Source organism: Mauremys mutica, chromosome 14 (genome assembly GCF_020497125.1).
Source record: "Mauremys mutica isolate MM-2020 ecotype Southern chromosome 14, ASM2049712v1, whole genome shotgun sequence".
In the NCBI taxonomy this organism is placed as follows: domain Eukaryota; kingdom Metazoa; phylum Chordata; order Testudines; family Geoemydidae; genus Mauremys; species Mauremys mutica.
Genome location: NC_059085.1, coordinates 26332586 through 26353195, shown reverse-complemented (window position 1 = coordinate 26353195; position 20610 = coordinate 26332586). Strand labels below are relative to the sequence as shown.

General features: G+C 41.3%; 1 long non-coding RNA gene across 3 annotated transcripts in view; it reads left to right on the top strand.

The window, feature by feature from the left end:
• The window catches only part of LOC123349561, a 56758-nt gene that overhangs the window by 12213 nt on the left and 23935 nt on the right, over positions 1–20610 (top strand). For 2 of the 3 annotated variants that reach the window (XR_006573585.1, XR_006573584.1), the window contains exon 4: positions 11182–11614. The exons of the other annotated variant lie outside the window; for it this stretch is intronic. This is a non-coding gene — a long non-coding RNA (uncharacterized LOC123349561). Of the gene's footprint in view, positions 1–11181; positions 11615–20610 lie in introns of those variants that run through there. 3 annotated transcript variants of the gene reach the window in all.

Sequence of the window (20610 nt, the reverse complement as noted above, 5' to 3'; positions counted from 1 at the left end):
GAACCTTTGCCATTGGCACAGGTTAGAACAGCCTACAGGCACCTCAAATCTGCAATGGGCCTGGGCCAGGGCCTAAGAGAATCAAGGAGCTGTAATGGATTGTCTGATGGCCCCTCTACCCTTTGCTTTGTGAATCAAAGAATTTGGCCCATAGTAACTAATAGAACACTGGTTTACAGAGGGAGGCTATGAAAAATTCTCAGTGAAAATAATTTAAAACATTTTCCTAGAACATGAGGCATAATCAGAATACATGCTGTGTGGTGTGGTATCAAGATTTTGCTGCTACTCATTTGGATTAATTTGTATAAGGTACCTGTCTCAAACTCATGCCAATAAAACTGTTATACCATTTTATACTACATGGCATGATTATGTATCCTCTCTATATTTTATGAAGTAACAGTAGCTGGTTCATAGTTAAGGATGAAGTTAGCTTCCCATTATAATCAATGATTTCAAAATCCAAACCGCAACATTCCCCCCAGACAAACCATTTACTGTGAAATTGTACATGCTTAATCTCATCCATCCCAGAGTAGAATTTTTCTGGTATGTTTGGAAAAGTTCAAAAATTTGAAGGCCAAGGGGGCAGAACCTTAGGTATGATTAAGAGTAAAGGATGACAGTGTGTTTCGGTGGAATACAGCTATCCCTACAATATTATATTTTCTATACCAAAATTCTATACCTTGAAAAAAAATCCAACATTTTAAAAGTCTAGAAATGTACAGTTGTGGGAGCTATCTAATTCCCTATTGTCACATAATTATTCAACAATTACTGTCATTCCACCAGATTTACACAACCTACCCCACCATAACTTCCTCCCCTAAAATTTGCAAAAAGTCTATGTAAAGGCCGAAATAACAAATCAATAGGAAATAAGTCACTTTTTATTTAAAAAATCCATCTCCAATATAATCTAACACTAATATATATTATTAATTACAAAAAACTACATACGTTAGTTCCTACACAGCATAGTTGACAAGATGCAACCTTAACTATGGCTTGGCTGTGCCTGTTGTGCCCCTGTGTTTACAGTTTGAAGGTCTACATACAGATATACAGACAGATAATAACATGTATTCCTAAAATATTTCATAGCACCAAATAAATTAGTCAGCCCAATTCTATTTATAAAAACATTCTTTAACTTTACTACCAAATCAGAATGTGAGAACTTCTAGAACTCTACCATAAATCAATGTACATTGGGGTCTATTTTCCTTTCAAAATCTCTACTGCCCCTTTAATAAAGAATATATACAATCAGTAGTATACATTCAACAACATATTTCCATTTCTGAAGAAAATATCTTTAAAAGTATTGGACCAAATCCTTAGGTCCTTACTCAGGTTTTATTCCATCTCTACTGAGGTAAATTCTTGATGCTTTCCATGTGAGTTTGCCTGGATAAAATGTGAGTAAGGACCCCAAGATTTGCCTAATTGTGTGTAAATTCCAGAAGCGGATTGTGCACTTTATTTTTTGCATGGGCAGGTAGGGTGCTTCCTATTCTAAATATTAATATTTATTTCCCCTCCCCAGAAATTCACCCTCTCTTAAGCCTTGCATGGATATGCACATGCACACCTGTGCTTGAATTCTAAAAAAGTAGTGCTGGAACTCAGTTTTGACAAGAATACCTTATAACAATAAAATAAATTTTTATTGCATACCTGAAAGATGCTATGTATACCATATTCTTCATTGTCTATGAAAATATATCCCAAATATTATGGTATTGGTTTGCTGGCTATGCTGTCCCTTCAGGTAACTGTTTCCATGATTTCATGTCATCTGCTGATCGATGTCTGTTGCATGATACAGGATTTTCTGAAAAAAAGACTCTTACAAAAATCTCAATATTTTTAGCATTAGTTTACGTTAAAATTATCAGAAGTGCCAGAACACCATTTCCAAGAAAATGTTGGAACAGCTTTCGAAATGATTGGAGCACTGACACATGCGCACACAATAATGTCACTTTCTTCAAAAAATGCATGCGGAATCTGTACCACAAGTTGCAAATAATATCATGGAACACCCATTGTGTGTCAACATAATGCTATGTTGCACACTATCTGCTTTCCTCCTTCATTACTTAATCTTCACTGTTGATTAGATATAAGTAGACAAAAATGAACCATCACACTTTTCAGTAGTGACCTTCAGGTGGCAGCAGCATTACATTCAACTCTGCCTTACACCAAGTCCATTAAAAATGAAAGTAAAATTTGCAATAAATCAAAATAATACTGATTGTTATAATTTTATCACCAGAGCATTAAGTCAATAAAACTTATCTGAAATGTCATTTGCATTGTATACAATTTTTACTAGTTATCAAGTATGTTTTAAAAAACCAAATGAAGAAATCAGTGATAAATTGTTGGAAAGCTTGGACTTGTCTAATGATGTAGTAAAACTAAAGTCTGTTTTGATCTCTCATATTGTAAAAGACTGTTTCTGAGAGCATTTGATAGTACAATAATGTCTTGTGTCTTGACTAACTGTATTTAATGTCCTAATGTCTGATTAAGTATTTTCCTGCAATCTGTTAGGCCTTTTTTCATTCATGATTTTATGTAAGAAGGTCCTCTAATTATATGACATCCTTTCAGTGAAGGAGAATGTATTTGTTTCTTTTAATAATGAGGAATAATGAAACTTATTTATGCTGGAAGTCAGAGAAATTTATTGGAGAATTACCACACAAGATACATGAAAATTAAAAAACCAAACTTAAATAGCATATTCGTTACTAGGAAGCTTGCAGGTAATGAAACAGTTATATTAAACCCAGTACACTGTATGATGTAATATTGCTTATGTCAAATTACAGAAAAAAAACTATGCATTTCTATAACTATAAGGTTACCACATTATTATTAGGTTACTTTAGATGGAAGAAACTACAAAAAAAGTTTTTTTAAAGCATTTTTTGGCAAAGTTTTTTACAGTTTCTTGATATGTCAGTTACAATGTGCTGTGAGACTCCAGAACTAATTGTCAGTAGTGTTACATTGTCAGTCATGTATTGCTGTTCAGCAAGACTGACACATATTTGGATCAGAGGTCAAAAGTTTTATTGGTTAAAACAATTTAACAGTATTTGAGAAACAGCATATTAAAAATAGTTTCATGTACAAATATGAAAAAAATAATTACTGACATGACTGTGATGTATTTTGCTGCAAATCAGTTTCAGTGCTTAGGGGTTTTTAGACTCCCAACAGGATTTTTTTTTTAAATAACAAGAAATAATTTAAAAACTTGTCAAAATTATAGTTGATGTACATTTAATTAGAAATGAGCCACTATTAATCAGTTTCTTCTGATGTCATGTTTTGTTTTCTCAACATCAAGGGCTTTTCTTTCTTACTGAGTGGGGAGCCTTGCAGCCATATGGTCCGTTATTTTCCTTTCCCATGCTTTTCCATTATAAGTAGGCTTTCCTGCAACTCCTCCAGTAGAAGCCATTGCATTCCCCTGAGATTATCAATATTATAAATGGTAAGCTGGGTCTGAATGAATGCTTCCCTGGCAGCTAGCTGGGAGGGGAAGAGACTGTGGGTGTGTTTATGTAAATACTGTTTGCTCCTCCTCTATTTATATATTCATCATTTACAGCTGTGTCAAAGGATCAACTTTGGCTGGTATTGGGTACAAATGACCTTAGTACTGAATGCAGGGGTAGTGAAATATGGTTACCAATGTTGTAATTATTGTAGGAATACAGGAAAGCAGGACTGTGCTTAACCAGTCCCAAATGGGGGGAGGGGGGCACCTTCAGTTTAAAGAACCTCATTAAGCAGGGGCTCGAATGTCAGAGCCCTGTGAAAGTAAAAGGAGTGGGGACAGGAGCCCTGGTGTCTTGGTCAAAAGGTTGTACAACTCCCCCCCTCCCCCGCCGGTCCTCTCTAGACTGGCTTAACCTACTTGTTTTTCCCCACTGTTCAAAGAATAGAGATAAATAGGTTTAATTGGGAGTCTCTTTTGTTACTTTAATTGCTCAATCAGAGCTGAAACCAGTTGTGGTAGGACTGTGTTTCTGCCCTTCCTGCTAAGAGCTAAAATCACTGAGAGACTGATGTGAAGAGGTCACAGCAGAGAGGCAGAAGGTGAATGACAGCTGGCGAATGAGTGGCCAGCAGGGCGGCGGTGGAGAGGTGTGATGATCAGCCAGCAGGGCAGCTGGTGGAGGGGTGCAGCGAGAGTGGTGAGCAGCTGGCCGGTGAGCGGCCAGCGGAGCGAGTAAGATGTCTCTTTACCCCTCACCCAGAGCAGGAGGTGAACTCTGCAGATGCACTGATCAAGGACAGAAACTGTGAGTGGGGTGCAGAGAAGGGTCAGGCATGTGAAAGGAACTTTTGGGTTGCTGGACTTAAGAACCTGAGGGGAAAAGGGCACTTCCCAACCTACTTGGGAGTGGGTCTTTTACTCATGGTGTATGTTTTATGAACCCTGTTTGCGGTGTTTTCCCAAATTAACTCCGAGTTACTTCCCTCCTTTTATTAGAAGTTTCTTTTCTACACTTAGACTTTTTGCTTGTGAGTGGGAAAGTATTGCCTCTCAGAGGCACCCAGGGGTGGTGTGTAATTTCCCCAGGTTACTGGGTGGAGACTTGAGCCGGTTCTGTGTTGTATTGATGGAAAGAAATGCCTAGATATTGAACCCAGCCCTGGTTGTTGCTTGCTGCACCCAGCAGAAGGGTTACATTAATGATTAATTATTGTCAACTGCTACAGGTTAAGCAAAGTTTCTTTTTATTTTTGAATTGTGTGTCTAATAAAGCATGTTTGCCAATAGGGCCAAATCCTTAACCCATTGAAGTCAATGGGACTATTGCCTATGACTTCAGTGGGACCTGGATTTGAGGCACAATAACCTGTGATCTTTATTTTAGTACCTCCCTTTGTCACTCATTCTTGTGCTATATCTAATCTAGGGCCTTTAAATTGTAGGTGCCATCCCACCTAAGCTACCATGGCCCAAATGGGAAGGACAACGTGAGACAAAAAAACAAAATGAGTGACACAAAATTATTATTAATGTAGGAAATATAAAATGATGTGGGATTTCTTCCTCCCTTCCAACCTGTAATCTGTTTTATGATGTAAACATGTAACTTGGGGATTAAAATGAGTTATGTGAGGTACATTAGACAGGGGTGGAGAATCTCCATCACCACTCAGAGTCGAGCCCCTATATTTTCAGCATTTCAAGGCAGAGATGTGTCTTCTGTTTGTCTGTAGAGCACTGCAGACATATCATATGGTAGAAATAAAAAATAATAGTCATACTTGGAGCTATTTATAAATATACAAGACTAAAATAAGCTGGGTGCACTCTACTCCAACAGGAGATTAAGCCCCTTGTAGGAGTCACTCAGCATTACAGCTGAGCAAATAATTGTTTGGGGGGGTTTGGTTCAGGGGCTGAATTAAACAATTTGGAAAATCAATTAATCTGGTGTCTGATAAAGTTGGCTTTATTATTTAGTGGAAAGAATAAAGCTGAAATCTGTATTGGTATTACTGAATTCTTCTGGGGAGAATGTTCAATAAAACTATTCTGCAACAATAACAATATTATCTAGCATGTTAAGACAATTATTTAAAAATGGACAAAACTTTAAGTACTGTATCTCCATGATCAGATTTAGTCTGGTATTTGGACATATTATTCAAAAACAAATGATCATTGCATAGTTATGCTTGGCACAGAGGTTCATACTGTCAAGAAAACACTCTTGACCTTGACAGGTAGTTTCAATTCCATTGAAATCAATTGCCAGTACAAGTCAGATGATGTTCTTATGGCTGCCTAGTGTGTACTTCCTAGTCCTCCTGACGTTATTGTTCTGTTCCAAGTCATTCTTCAATCTTTTAGCAGCTGAAAAGGACCTGAATACTGCAGCTTTTCAGAAAATAAACACTAAGGTTTACTGCTGTGTGCTTTGAAACCCTCTACTCTTCTCCCAAGTCTTTGTTTACAAGCTTAGCAAAGCATTTATTTTTTGTTAACAAAATACCTGATTGTTGTTAGATTAGCTAAGACTTGTACTGTTGCCATTAAGATACAGTGTGACTTCTATCACTGCAATTCAACAGGTCAATAGTTCCGATTAGCCTGATGATAGAGAAGTTGCTGATAGAACTCAGCAAATCAATTTTTATCTTGTGAGAAGAAGTTTTCACTGTATGGAACATAATTGGTACAATTATGTATTTTCAAATGGATTATGTGATATTCCAAGGTAAGGGGAAAAAGCAACTAATGTAAAGATTTATCCTGTATTTTCTAATCTCTACATATATATTTTTGTTATGGTTTGGATAGCATTGGAATGGATATGGCAAAAATGATATGAATCTATCAACCAAATATCTTCCACAGAAGACTAAAATCACAAAAACCTGGTGATATTACAGTTTCAGTCTGGGCCTCTAGGACTTCCTTAGTGTAATATGTTTCTAAGAATGTTACTAAGTAACTTGTAATTTTTTTTAGTCTTCTAAACAAGTCTGTAATTGCCCATATTTGCTCCACATCAAGTGTGTGCATTAAAAATTACAAAGTCATATTGAGCTCAGAATGCTAGAAAAGGCAAATAAAACTTCCTCTCTTAGCAGAGAATGGTATACAAGGTATAGATAAAAAAATAACAAAGCCCCCCCGAATAGTTCACAGAAGGTTTAAATAGCCTATTATATCTGGCTTGTTTGTGTTGGGTAAATGTAACAGGGGAGCCTGATTGGACCTATTATCTTAAAATTAAAGAAATACATAAAAATTAAGTGGAAAGTGTAAGGAGGGATCCTGGTTGCTAACCCTGAATATTAAGACTAACAGGCTGCTGTGATTAATGTGGAACAAATCACTAACCTGGCACTCAGTGGTGCAAAATCCAACTTGTGGGAAACAGCATCCTGTTCAGAGTGGTTTTATTGCAGCATGCTAATGCACTTGGCAATAGTCTTGTGATTTCTGTACTGAGGTGTTGTTGTTTTCCAAGCAGTCAATTTCTATGAATCTGGTTTTAGTTCTATACTCTGACTAGTCTGTTTCAGGTTAATATATAGATATAGATATTTCTACCTCCTCTCTCATCTTCCCATCTCCACACCCAGAATTCTAACCACATTATTCAATGAATTAACTCTACTGAGTTTGTATAGTATATTCACTGTTTGTTTCCAAAGTTTGGTCCTGATCTTGAGGTTCTTAATTCAGTTTATTTTTCAGTCCTTCATGAGGTAAAACACTCCCTGAAACTCTACCTAGTAAAGACTGATTATAAATTGAGTATAGACTTCAGAATTTGTCCCCTAGTTGCACCCTAGCACAATTTTAAAGATTCCTCTAAATTGGATATAGAGATTAGTTCCAACTAGGGCTGTCAAGTGATTTTAAAAAATCACAATTAATAGCTCGATTAAAAAAAATTGCACAATTGGAAAAATTAATAGTGTGATTAGAAAAATTGCTCAGTTAATTGTGCTGTTAAACAATAATAGAATACTATTTATATAAATATTTTTGGATGTTTTCCACATTTTTAAATATACTGATTTCAATTACAACACAGAATACAAAGTGTATAGTGCTCACTTTATATTTTTTTATTATAAATATTTGCACTGTAAAAATAAAAAATAGTATTTTTCAATTCAGTTAATACAAGTACTGTAGTGCAATCTCTTTATCATGAAATTTGAACTTACAAATGTAGAATTATGTACCAAAAACCCTGCATTCAAAAACAAAACAATGTCAAACTTTAGAGCCTACAAGTCCATTCAGTCCTACTACAGCCAATGACTCAGACAGACAAGTTTGTTTACATTTGCAGGAGATAATGCTGCCCGCTTCTTGTTTACACCGTCACCTGAATGTAAATGCCTTGCAACACTGGCTACAAAAGTGCAATGCGGACATCTGTTCTCACTTTCAGGTGACACTGTAAATAAGAAGCCGGCAGCATTATCTCCCATAAATGTAACCAAACTTGTTTGTCTTAGCTATTGGCTGAACAAGAAGTAGGACTGAGTGGACTTTGTAGGCTCTAAAGTTTTACATTGTTTTGTTTTTGAGTGCAGTTATGGAACAAAAAAAAATCTACATTTGTAAGTTGCGCTTTCACAGTAAAGAGATTGCACTATGGTACTTGTATGAGGTGAACTGAAAAACACTAATAAGAGAGAGAGCTGAGTCCTGCAGGGGAGGTTGAGGAGAGCCTATCCTGTGCTAGGATATATAGTAAGGAGCCCTGTAACCCTTGTGCCAGTGACAGGGCTCTTTACGTTATAACCTGTAACCCTAGCGCCAGTTATGGGTTATGTGGTAAGGAGTCCTGTAACCCCTGCAATGGAACAAAACAAACGCTTGGTATAAGAGTCTGGGTGATGGACTGGTAGTGCCACTCCCTTGTACTAAAAGTTTAATAAAAATTGCAGTCTGCCACTTAATTCCATGCATGTGTCTTATTTTGCTGCTGTGTCCACATCAATGCTAATAGGCCATATTCCTTAGTTAACAATCTCCTCCAGTGTACATTATAGGTTTGCATGGGTGAACATGACATCACAGTAAGAGGACACCTAATGGCAGCTGCAGAATGACCTGTTCCTATGCAGAGGAACTTGTCTCTAAAGGTGAATATGGGCCTTCAAACCTCATAATGTAATTTAAAATCAGAATCCAGTATCTGTGGTAACAGAATGATAGAACAAGTGTTATCAACTCCTTGTCAATATCATAGGAAAAGATCATTTGAACAAGGAAGACATTGAGTTCCATACAGCTCCCATTGAAGTCAATGGTAAAAATAGTAAAATTCCAATTAATTTCAGTGGGAGCAAGTTCAGGCCCAACACAGAAACCAAATGACTTGGAATACTGTCCACTGGTTTCAATCTCCTATGGACTGATCCAGCTCCAGCTGAAATTAGTGGTATAACTTCCATTATCTTCAGTGGCTCAGGATCAAGCCCTGATAACCAGGCTAACTGGAAAAGAAAACCAATTATTTTTGTTAGTAACTTTTATGAATAAAATGGCAGTTTTTTAAAGTTGAATATGTGTGTGGCACATGATCTAGTTTGAAAAACTCATGCATAAGTTGGTCAGCATTTGCTTCACCATATCTCTTTCAGCATAATGTTGTTTTGCTCTCTAACGTTACAGAGCCAAAACACACAAAGTTGAAAAGTCTGTTATCTTCTACTCAGCACTAAATGTTTTGACCTTTTCTTGTAAAATGTAATCTCTTTTTACATCAAAGATTTTGATCCTGATATAGAACCAAAAAAGTAAGAGCAACTTCCAACAAAAAGATGTCTTGGATTGTTCTGCTTTTTGCTCTGACATGAGTCCTTTAATAAAAAAGCCATCTGCTACTTTATTTTCAGATATCAGAGGCAGAACAATGTCCAATTTTAATATCATACTGTTTGGCTATGTACTGCACTAATTTGTCCTCTGATATCAATGAATCAAAGGAGAGTTGCTGAAAGGAGTGCATCAGAAGGGAATTAATCTCCCCTTGATAGCAATAGTAATTTCAGAATGGGCCTGTTTTGCTGAATTATCCATATCTATATGAAGCTGCGTTTGTGTTGTTAATCAGATCAATACCACAGTTGCTGCACAAATACAATGCATAAGAGAATAAGGCCTATGTTGCCCAATAGCCAATCAGAATTGGTATTAAAGGAAGACAAAAAGAAGGGCCACTGAACCTTCCTGATACGAGAGTTGTTGCGGTGACACAAGACACAGTCAACGATGAAGAAAATAGAAAAAATAAAGCCAGCCTTCTGCTTTATATTTGATCCAGTCTACCTGCTTTGTTCAGGCTTGGTTTTTCATGAGTTGCCTGCCTTTCTGCAATGGGGAGGGGGGGAAAATACCAGAGGACTTATAACTAGGGGATGGCTGTGTGGTATTGAAGAAAAAGGAGTGCTAGAGGGGTCTGGCTAATGATGTAAAAAGTCCATTTCAGTGATCTTAAATAGAGTTCACAGCAAGATTTGTGAGATAATAGAATATACTGGAGCTCAATGCATATTCGGCATAAATATTTTGGTTTCTTTGCAGTGTTTTGACAAATCATTGGCTTGTGCTCAGTTTTTGTTATATAGATCTAACACTTTTCAGATGAATGTGATGCTTAGGAAAGAGTATATTATCCCACACACTGCTGTTAGTCCTCCTGAATCCCAACCCCTAACATCCATGCAATTTCATTCACAGCCTACTCTGCCTAGATACCACATTCACAGAAAGAATACTATCATTACAGGCCTTAATCCACTTGTTAAGAGTACAGTCATATTTAGGTATTGTGCAGCAAAAATGGGAGAGAAATTCTCTATGTAGTACATTCTGTCTGTTATAATATAGAGAATGTGACTATATAAAAAGAAATTCAGTAGCTGCAGATATTGATACTACTGAGTGTTTGCACTTTGCACAGTTGAAATGTGTAAGGAAATGGCTACTGTAGCAAAGTAAGTTTGTTCTATCATTGCAGTATTGCACTAACTGGCAGACTGTTAAGGTAATACTTCATACATTTGTGTGCTAAGAATCAAACTGAGGGAATGCTGAGTTCCAAATGAATCACTAAAATACATTTTAACAATCTTTAATGTCTAATATGTTGTCAATGTATTGAAGTACAAATAAATGTGTACTGGCTGCAGGATTTTAACTAAAAATGCATTTCTTTGTTTTATACTAAAGTTATTTCTTCAACAAAATAATTTTTTTTAAATTGATTTATGGAAGCTATTCATTTTGCATCTGCAAACTGCTAAATAAAGAGCTTGTTTGATTTAGCTATCTATTGGGGACAGGGGGAAAGACTACAAGTGAATGAAATATTTCTCTCTCTTTTTATAAATTTTTTTCCTTTTATTATGTATTTGTTGTTCTGCAATGGTGTCTATAGTGTCTGACAGTGTCTTCTATTAATTATGGGCCAACCCTTGATAGGTGCTCAGATACTAGATGAGTGCTGTATAAGAACCTATGCAGAATAGAATATCCATATACAGGCAACACTCTTGTTTGCATCAAAGCAGTGTTATTTTGTCTTAGTAAGGACTGAAGATTGCAGGATTTTGTCCTATGAGACTAAATATACTAATAAATATCTCCCCTAGATTAACTGCATGGAGGATCTCACCATATGTCCCATCCTGTATGGACTGAGAGGACATCAGCTATCTTCATGGAACTCTCTTCATCTGGCTCAGATCCTGTAGAGGTATCTAGCTAAAGATAAGGAGTGTGACCTAAAACCCATTGGGCATCTTTCCATTGACTTCAGGGAGCTTTGGATCAGGTCCAGGGAGCAATAAGGGGAGGGCACACAAGCCTTATTGAAAATCCAAAAGAGTAAATACAACCTGCGACAGCACCCTCCACACACTGAAATTCTATGTACAGGGGGATCCCCAGGGCAGCTCTGACAGCAAGCCATCTTCTTCAAGGGACAGACCTGCCTATTGCATCTGACCTTTCCACACTTAAAGCATTGAGACTATCTCCCCTGCTGATCCATCCTTCAGCAATCCTTCATTTCTGCTTCTCCATTTCTGGCTCAACCTCCCCCAGGACTCAGGAAGAGCAGAGACTTGAAGCTGGGTCTCCTACTTCCCATCTGAGTGCGCTAGCTACCAGGCTATTGGCTATTCTGAGATGGATATATCTATATCTCTATCTATCTATAATATCATTTTGACCAGGAATTTCATCCTGGACCTGAGAAACCTTCCCAAAGAAAGTTAATTGAAACTGGTATGTTCCCCATGAAAAATTTAATTTCCTAGTGTGGAATAAGGCCAAGGAACAAGGAAAGAGTAATATAGCTGATACCTTATCTTTTCTGACAAATCTCAATGGGGCGGTAGCAGGATGGTTATATTCTCCTCTATTCCATGCCCTTCTCCATCCTCAATTGCAACATAAATCCTGACCCAGGAAAGACCTCTCTCCAGGGTCTGAGGTGGAGGGGAGGGGACATTGCCATGATAGTGGCTTACCCTCTCCCACTTACCTGTGGTACTGAGAGAGAGATCCATACATGGAGGGGGGGTGGGCATCAAAACACAGCTCCGGGGGCATGATCTGGGCCCTTAATTTAATGCCTTTTTCATGAAAAAATTTCTTTGCGGTAAGACAGAACCTTACATAGCATATCAATAACTTGCAAATAACTGCTGAGCCTGTGATTTACTCCTATACCAATTTTGAGTGAAAAATCCAAACAGATCTCTGAATGAGATTCTCTGCCTCTATAGTGTGCATGTGTCTTCTAACACCACTCAGCTGAACTTTTATAACCTCGTAATTATCTAAGGGTATGTCTACACTACAAGAGTAGTTCGATTTAACTTAGGTCGAATTTGTGGATTCGACCTTATGAAGTCGAATTTGTGTATCCACACTAAGGACACTAATTCGACTTTGTGAGTCCACACTAATGGGGCAAGCGTCGACATTGGAAGCGGTGCATTCTGGGCAGCTATCCCACAGTTCCCGCAGTCCCCGCTTCCCATTGGAATGCTGGGTAGAGCCCCCAATGCCTGCTGGGGGAAAAATGTGTCGAGGGTGGTTTTGGGTAACTGTCGTCATTCAACCGTCACTCCCGCCCTCCCTCCCTGAAAGCGCCAGCGGGAAATCTGTTAGCGCACTTTTCTGGTCAGTGACAGCGCGGACGCCACAGCACTGCGAGCATGGAGCCCGCTGCGATCATCGCTGCACTTATGGCCATTGTCAACTCCTCGCACCGTATCGTCCACCTCTTCCACAGTCAGCTGCTGAGAAATCGGGCGAGGAGGCTCCAGCAGCGTGGTGAGGACATGAAGTGTGAGAGTGGCACAGACCTCTCACAAAGCACGGGATCCCGCGCCGCGGAGATCATGGTGGCAATGGGTCACGTTCATGCTATGGGACGGCGATTCTGGGCCCGGGAAACAAGCACGGACTGGTGGGACCGCATAGTGCTGCAGGTCTGGGATGAATCACAGTGGCTGTGAAACTTCAGGATGTGTAAGGGCACTTTCCTTGAACTGTGTCTTGCTGGCCCCTGCCCTGAAGCGCCAGGACACCCGGATGCGAGCAGCCCTGAGTGTGCAGAAGCGAGTGGCCATAGCCCTCTGGAAACTTGCAACGCCAGACAGCTACCGGTCAGTAGCGAACCACTTTGGCGTGGGCAAATCTACCGTGGGGGTTGCTGTGATGCAAGTAGCCCACGCAATCGTTGACCTACTGCTCTCAAAGGTAGTGACCCTGGGAAATGTCCAGGTCGTCATAGATGGCTTCGCCGCGATGGGATTCCCAAACTGCGGTGGGGCTATAGATGGCACTCACATCCCTATCCTGGGACCAGCCCACCAGGCCAGCCAGTATATTAACCGAAAGGGCTACTTTTCAATGGTGCTGCAAGCACTGGTAGACCATAGGGGACGTTTTACCAACATCTACGTCGGGTGGACGGGCAAGGTTCATGACGCGCGTGTTTTCAGGAACTCTTGTCTGTTTAGACGCCTGCAGGAAGGTAGTTTCTTCCCGGACCACAAAATAACTGTTGGGGATGTGGAGATGCCTACAGGGATCCTCGGGGACCCAGCCTACCCGCTAATGCCCTGGCTCATGAAGCCCTATACAGGCGCCCTGGACAGTGACAAGGAGCTCTTCAACTACCGGCTGAGCAAGTGCAGAATGGTGGTGGAGTGTGCTTTCGGACGTCTCAAGGGGAGATGGAGGAGCTTACTGACTCGCTCGGATCTCAGCGAAACCAATATTCCCATTGTTATTGCAGCTTGCTGTGTGCTCCACAATCTCTGTGAGAGCAAGTGGGAGACCTTTATGGCGGGATGGGAGGTTGAGGCAAATCGCCTGGCTGCTGATTACGCTCAGCCAGACACCCGTGCGATTAGAAGAGCCCAGCGGGAAGCGCTGTGCATCCGGGAGGCTTTGAAAGCTAGGTTCCTCAGAGAGCAGGGTAACCTATGACTGTCCAGTCTCTTTACAGAGAAGCTGAACCTGCCCCTGTTTCAGTTACTATTGACTTTTTTCAGCGGTTACATACCCCGTTCACCAGGTTTCCCCCCTTCCAACAGACGTTTAAAAATAAAGTTATTGGAACATTTTTAATTAACAAAGTTTTCTTTACTAACGAATTCGCGTTAAAGGGTTCAAACAGGGACGCAGACTGTGGTGGGTACGGTGTGCAGTGATGTACAGACCGCTTCTACACTCGAGGACTGACAGGCTCCTGCTCCTACAGCGGTCTCTGGGGGGAGGACGGTTACAGGAGGGTGTGCAGGAAGGGGTGGGTTTGCAGGAAGGGGTGAGGGGTGTGTGGGAAGGGTGAGTAGGTGTAGGGGGATGATGGCTCTGGCTGGGGCTCAGGGCATCGGAGAGGTTCATGGCTAGGGTGGAAGGGCATGGTAAGGACAGCCTGCCTTGCCATTTGTGGATGCCAGGCGCTCGGACCCTGGGGCAGCATACACCTCCCAGACTGACCTGGGGCAGCAGACACCTCCCAGAGTGACCCGGGTGCCTAGTGACTGCACTCTGTGTGTGACTTGCTGTTGATCCTGCCCCCATGTCTGTACCCTGGTAATGGTGGCTGTCCTATGCAATTAACAAACCCCTATCTCCCCTTCACACAAAGTCTTCTGCAAAGAAACATGACGGAAACAGTAATGAATAGCAAACTATTTTTAATACTCAACTACACAGTTGGGGGATGAAACTGGGATTTTGGATTGGGTGAGCCAGGAAGGGAAGCAATTCTCATACTTTAGGGAATGAGAGCTGTTTGGTACATGAGCGCTCTGCTGGGGTGGAGTGACAGTTTTCACGGCCCCTAGCGCCCCTCCTTCTTGTGATTTTGGGTGAGGGGGGGACAGGACTTTGTGGCGGGGGAGGGCGGTTGCAGATACAGTTCAGGGGGGCTCTCTGCTCCTGCCTGCGGTCCTGCAGAACATCCACAAGGTGCCGGAGCGTGTCCGTTTGCTCCCTCATTAGTCCAAGCAGCATTTGAGTCGCCTGCTGGTCTTCCTGCCGCCACCTGTCCTCCCGTTCGCTGTGTGAGCGCTGCTGCTGAGAGAGGGTCTCCCTCCACTGGCTCTGCTGGGCCGCCTCAGCTCTGGAGCTGGCCATCAGTTCAGAGAACATCTCGTCCCGAGTCTTTTTCTTTCGCTGCCTAATCTGCGCCAGCCTCTGTGAGGGGGATGCCGGGGCAGTTCGGGAAAGAGCCGCAGCTGTGTGATGGGAAAAAGGAAGTGATTTCCTTGCAAAGATACATGTTTGCGAACACTGAACACAGTCTACTCAGTTTCTGTGAACAAGACCATACAGGGCACCTATCTCATGTGCCCTCAGGACAAGTTCGAATTTTCGGCATTCGCTTTCATTGCCTGGGGTCTTGCACTGGAGATCGGACAAGCGGGGCAGGACAGCAGAATCTGTGTAGCAGCCAGGCCTGGTAAGCCGTAAACTTTAGGCTGCTTAACAGTTAATGGATAGCAGTGCCCTCCTGCTGCAGGCAATCTGGAAAGTATAAAGTCTGACCCTGTTCCAGCCCCTCGCGGCTGTCCCCGGGAAAGATCCCTGTATGCTTTCCCTCTGCAGCCTCCACCTGTTAAACGACGGTCATTGTTATGCAAAGGAAAAGTCAAGCATTCACAATAGTAACATTACAGTAATTCCCCTAATTAGATGCAGCAGTCGCCGAGCGAGATCACCCTGAGGCGGGTCACTAGGAGAGAGAGAGAGCGCATGCTGCGTGAATCCCTGCACAGACCAGGGCCCTATGCTGCCATGCTGGTCGAGGCAATGCTCCCACTGTACCTCAGGATGGCCTGGCGCGGAAGAGTGTGCTTCCACGGAGCACCCAATAAGGCACCTCTCCCCAGGAACCTCCTGCAGAGGCTTTTCGAGTACCTCTACAAGAGCTTCGTGGAAGTGTCCCAAGAGGATTTCTGTTCGATCCCTATATGTATTGACCTTCTTTTCATATAGTTTTTATTCCTGTTTTTAAAAAAATAAATGTTTACATGTTTATAGCACTTACCGACTGATCCTTCCCCTGATTCAGAGTCCGGGTTAACGGCCGGGGAGGGTTGGTAGGGGATCTCTGTGAGGCTGATGAAGAGATCCTGGCTGTTGGGGAAAGCAGTATTGTAAGCGCTGTCGCCTGCCTCGTCCTCCACAAACCCTTCCTCATCTTCCCCATCCACGAACATCGCCGAGAAACTGCCCGTCGACACTATCCCATCCTCAGAGTCCACGGTCACTGGTGGGGCAGTGGTGGCAGACCCACCGAGAATGGCATGCAGTGCCTCGTAGAAGCGGCATGTCTGGGGCTGGGCTCCGGAGCGTCCGTTTGCCGCTTTGATTTTTTGGTAGCCTTGTCTCAGGTCCTTGATTTTCACGCGGCACTGCGTTGCATCCCGGCTGTATCCTCTGAGTGCCATGGCTTTGGAGACCTTCTCGTAGGTCTTTGCATTCTGTTTTTTGGAGCGCAGCTCCGAAAGCACAGACTCATCGCCCCACACAGCGATCAGATCCAAGACTTCCCGGTCAGTCCATGCTGGGGCCCTCTTTCTACTCTGAGATTGCATGGACTCCTCTGCTGGAGAGCTCTGCATCGCTGCCGGTGCTGCTGAGCTCGCCCCAATGTCCAACCAGGAACTGAGATTCAAAATGGCCAGACAGGAAAAGGAATTCAAATTTTCCCGGGGCTTTTCCTGTATGGCTGATCAGAACATCTGAGCTCGGACTGCTGTCCAGAACGTCAACACAGTGGTGCACTGTGGGATAGCTCCCGGAGCTACTAAGGTCGATTTCCGTCCACACATAGGCTAACTCGACATAGCCATCTCGAATTTAGCGCTACTCCCCTCGTCGGGGTGGAGTACCGAATTCGAACTAAAGAGCCCTCTAGGTCGAACTAATTAGCTTCCTGGTGTGGACGGTTGCACGGTTAAATCGAATTAACGCTGCTAAATTTGACAAACTCCTAGTGTAGACCAGGCCTAAGAATGAGAGAATATAGACATATAACAATATGGAAAAGCTATTCAAGTGGTGAGCACTCCATGTCCCACTTTCTCTCCTCCAACCACAGTGAACACACTCGATTACTTATTCAATATAGTCCAGACTGGAGATTCTCCCTCCTACCCTCCGATTTTTAAATAATTTCAAATCTGAAAAATGTGTGTGTCTATGGCTGAAAGCATATCTTGACAATTTTTAGACGCATGGAAGCAGTAGCTGTAACTAAGGCTGGTAGCATATTTCCTTTTCAGGAACAAAGTAAAGGCACGTACTGTACTAGATATAATAAGCAGATGAGTCAGTGTCTTTGGAATTGCTTTACTAAAAATCTTGATAATCTTCTGAAAGATTTAGATTTAATGCACAATGCATAATATCTCTGTGCAATGGCTATTTTTTTACCAGCTTTCTGCTTCTCTAAATTCTCCCAACATAATATTTCTTATAAAGATACAACATGCAGAGTTTCCAATGGAATCCTGCAGAGTGAGGTGCAATTAAGAATGTTATGCAATAATGCATGTGTCTCCTTACACATACTGTATGAATGGGCTTCAACAATGCAACAATAAAAAATGCTGAGCTTGGTAATTCAGCTTTTTACTTCTGGGGTATTATATTAACAATTTTAGCTGTATTAGCACAAACAAAGGTAGCAGACAGCTCAAACAACAGTATTAACTACAAAAAAAAGAAAAAAAAAGAGAAGCTAATAGACTAAACCTTTTATGTATACCATAGAATGAACATGTAATTGTGCAAAGATTTGCCCGACGGTGAATTTCCTCCTATGTACAGTATAATAGTAATAGCAAAGTTCTATTTTTAACTTGGGTAGAGTCACCATCCTGACTTTTGCTAACATTGTTATAAAAGATGCAGCCTTTTGAACTACAGATGTGGGTAAATGTCTTTTTTGGGAAGTAACACAATAAAGTTTGTTCTGCTAAGAATATGTCCACACTGCAATTAAACACCCATAACTGGCCCATGTCAGCGTACTCAGACTTATGGGGCTTGAGGTATGGGGCTGTTTAATTGTGGTGTAGATGCCTGGGCTAGACCCCAGACTCTGGGGTACAAGTGTCTACACCACAATTAAACATCTCCGAAGCCCCAGCACTAGCATGCTCAAGTCAGCTGACATGGGCCAGCTGCAGGTGTTTAATTGCAGAGTAGACATACCCTAAATGACTAATCTTTCATACATCAAACTACAGAACCTTTTAGGTTATAATGAAATCTTCCTGCACAAATATCAGACAGTGGAACAAATATATCTTTGTTATGCATATAACAGTTTACCCCTTTTATTATATTGTAGCTAATGTCAAACATCTAGTGAAATGTAGGTCCTCTGCTTACTGGGAAAGGAGAGCTAATAACTGAGCATATCAAGATGGTTGAGTTTAATGCCTGTTTTGCTTCAGTCTTCACTAACAGAGGTAAATTGTGACCAAATACTCACCACAATTAATATTAACAAGGGGGAAGGAATGCAAGCCAAAATAGGAAAAGAACCAGTACAAGAATATTTAGATATATTCAAGTTAGCAGCATCAGAAACCATGGGTTTGAGTTTCCTCAACTGACCCTGAAGCTACCTGGCTTAACCTTTGCAGTAGAATCAACTGATTGGCCAACACACCCAACTAGCTGAAAGGAATCATCAGGTCTCCATTTAAGCTCACTGGCAGCAGCTGTAGCAGGTCATTGGCTGGTCAATGCTTATGCTGGTAGCTGTGATTGCTCCTAGCTCAGACTTGTTCCAGTCTGTTCCTGCCCTCTGCTGCTCCTGTTCCCTTGCTTAGCTGCTGGCTCTGATCATTGGCTCTGGTTCCTGGCTCCTGAGTCTGGCTCTGAGTCTTGGCTTGACCTTTGGTACTAATGACTAGGATGGGCTTTGGCTCTAACGAGTAGGACCGATTGCCCATGTCCTGGTCCTGACAGCCCAGGCCTGATTAAATTCATTCTAGCATACTTAAGGAACTAGTTGCAGCAATCTTGGAATCATTAGCAATTATCTTTGAGAACTCATGGAGGACAGGTGAAGACCCAGACAACTGGAATAGAGCAAACATAGTACCTATCTTTAAAAAGGGGAACTAAGAGGACCCGGGGCCTTATAGACCCATCATCCTAACTGTGATACCTGAAAAGATACTGGAACAAATGACTAAACAATCAATTTGTAAGTACCTGTAGGTTAATAGGGTTTAACAAATGGCCAGCATAAAATTTGTCTAGAACAAGTCTTGCCAAACCAACCTTTGACTGGGTTGTTGGCCTAGTGGATGGGGGGGAAGTAATAAGGCATGATACATCTTGATTTTAGTGAAGCTTTTGACACAGTCCCGCATGGTATACTCATAAGCAAACTAGGGAAATGTGGTCTAGATGAAATTACTCTAAACTGATTGAAAGACTGTACTTGAATAATAGTTATCAATAGTTTGCTGACAAACTGGGAGGATGTATCTAGTGGGGTCCCACAGGGCTATCTCCTGGTGCTAGTCCATATTTTCATAAACTAATTGGATAATCAAGTGGAGTGTAAGCTTGGTGTCATCTGCAGATTTTATAAGCAATGAGGGATTGCAAGTACTTGGGAAGACAGTATTAGAATTCAAAATTACCTTGACAAACTAGAGAATTGGTCTGAGATCAACAAAATGAAATTCAATAAAGACAAGTGCAAAGTACTTCACTTAGGGGAAAAAAATCAAATGCACAACTAAAATATGAGGAGTAACTGGTGAGGTGGGTTCACAAATTGAATGATTTAACAATGTGATGCAATTGTGGAAAAGGCTCATGTAATTCTGGGGTGTATTAACAGGGGTGTTGTATGAAAGACATGGGAGATAATTGTCCCACTCTATTCAGCACTGGTGGGGCCTCAGTTAGAGTATCACGTACAGTTATTGGTGCCACACTTTAGGAAAGATGTGGACAAATTAGAGAGATTCCAGAGGAAAGCAACGAAGATGTTGAAAGATTTAGAAAACCTGACCTATGAGGAAAGAGTAAAAAATTTGGACATGTTTAGTCTTGAGAAAAGAAGACAGGGGACCTGATAACAGACTTCAAATATGTTAAGGGCTATTACAAAGAGGACTGTGATCAACTGTTCTCCATGCCTACTGAAGATAGGGCAAGAAGTAATGACTTCAGTCACTGCAGCAAGGAAGACTTAATTAGATATTAGGAAAAAAATCCTAAATATAAAGATAGTTAAATACTAGAATAGTCTTCTAAAGGCGGTTGTGGAATCCCCATCATTGGAGCATTTTAAAAACAGTGGACAAAAACCTGTCAGTGATGGTCTAGGTTTATCTGGTCTTGCTGCAGTGCAGGGGCCTGGACTTGATGACTTCTGGAAGTCCTTTCCAACCCTACATTTCTACAATTCTATGAATATGCTCAGTTGTAAACAGTGTTTGTCTTGCTATGCTTAAATATGCTTCAGATATCGGTAAATTTAAACCTAGAAGAAATGAAAAAATTTACATTTT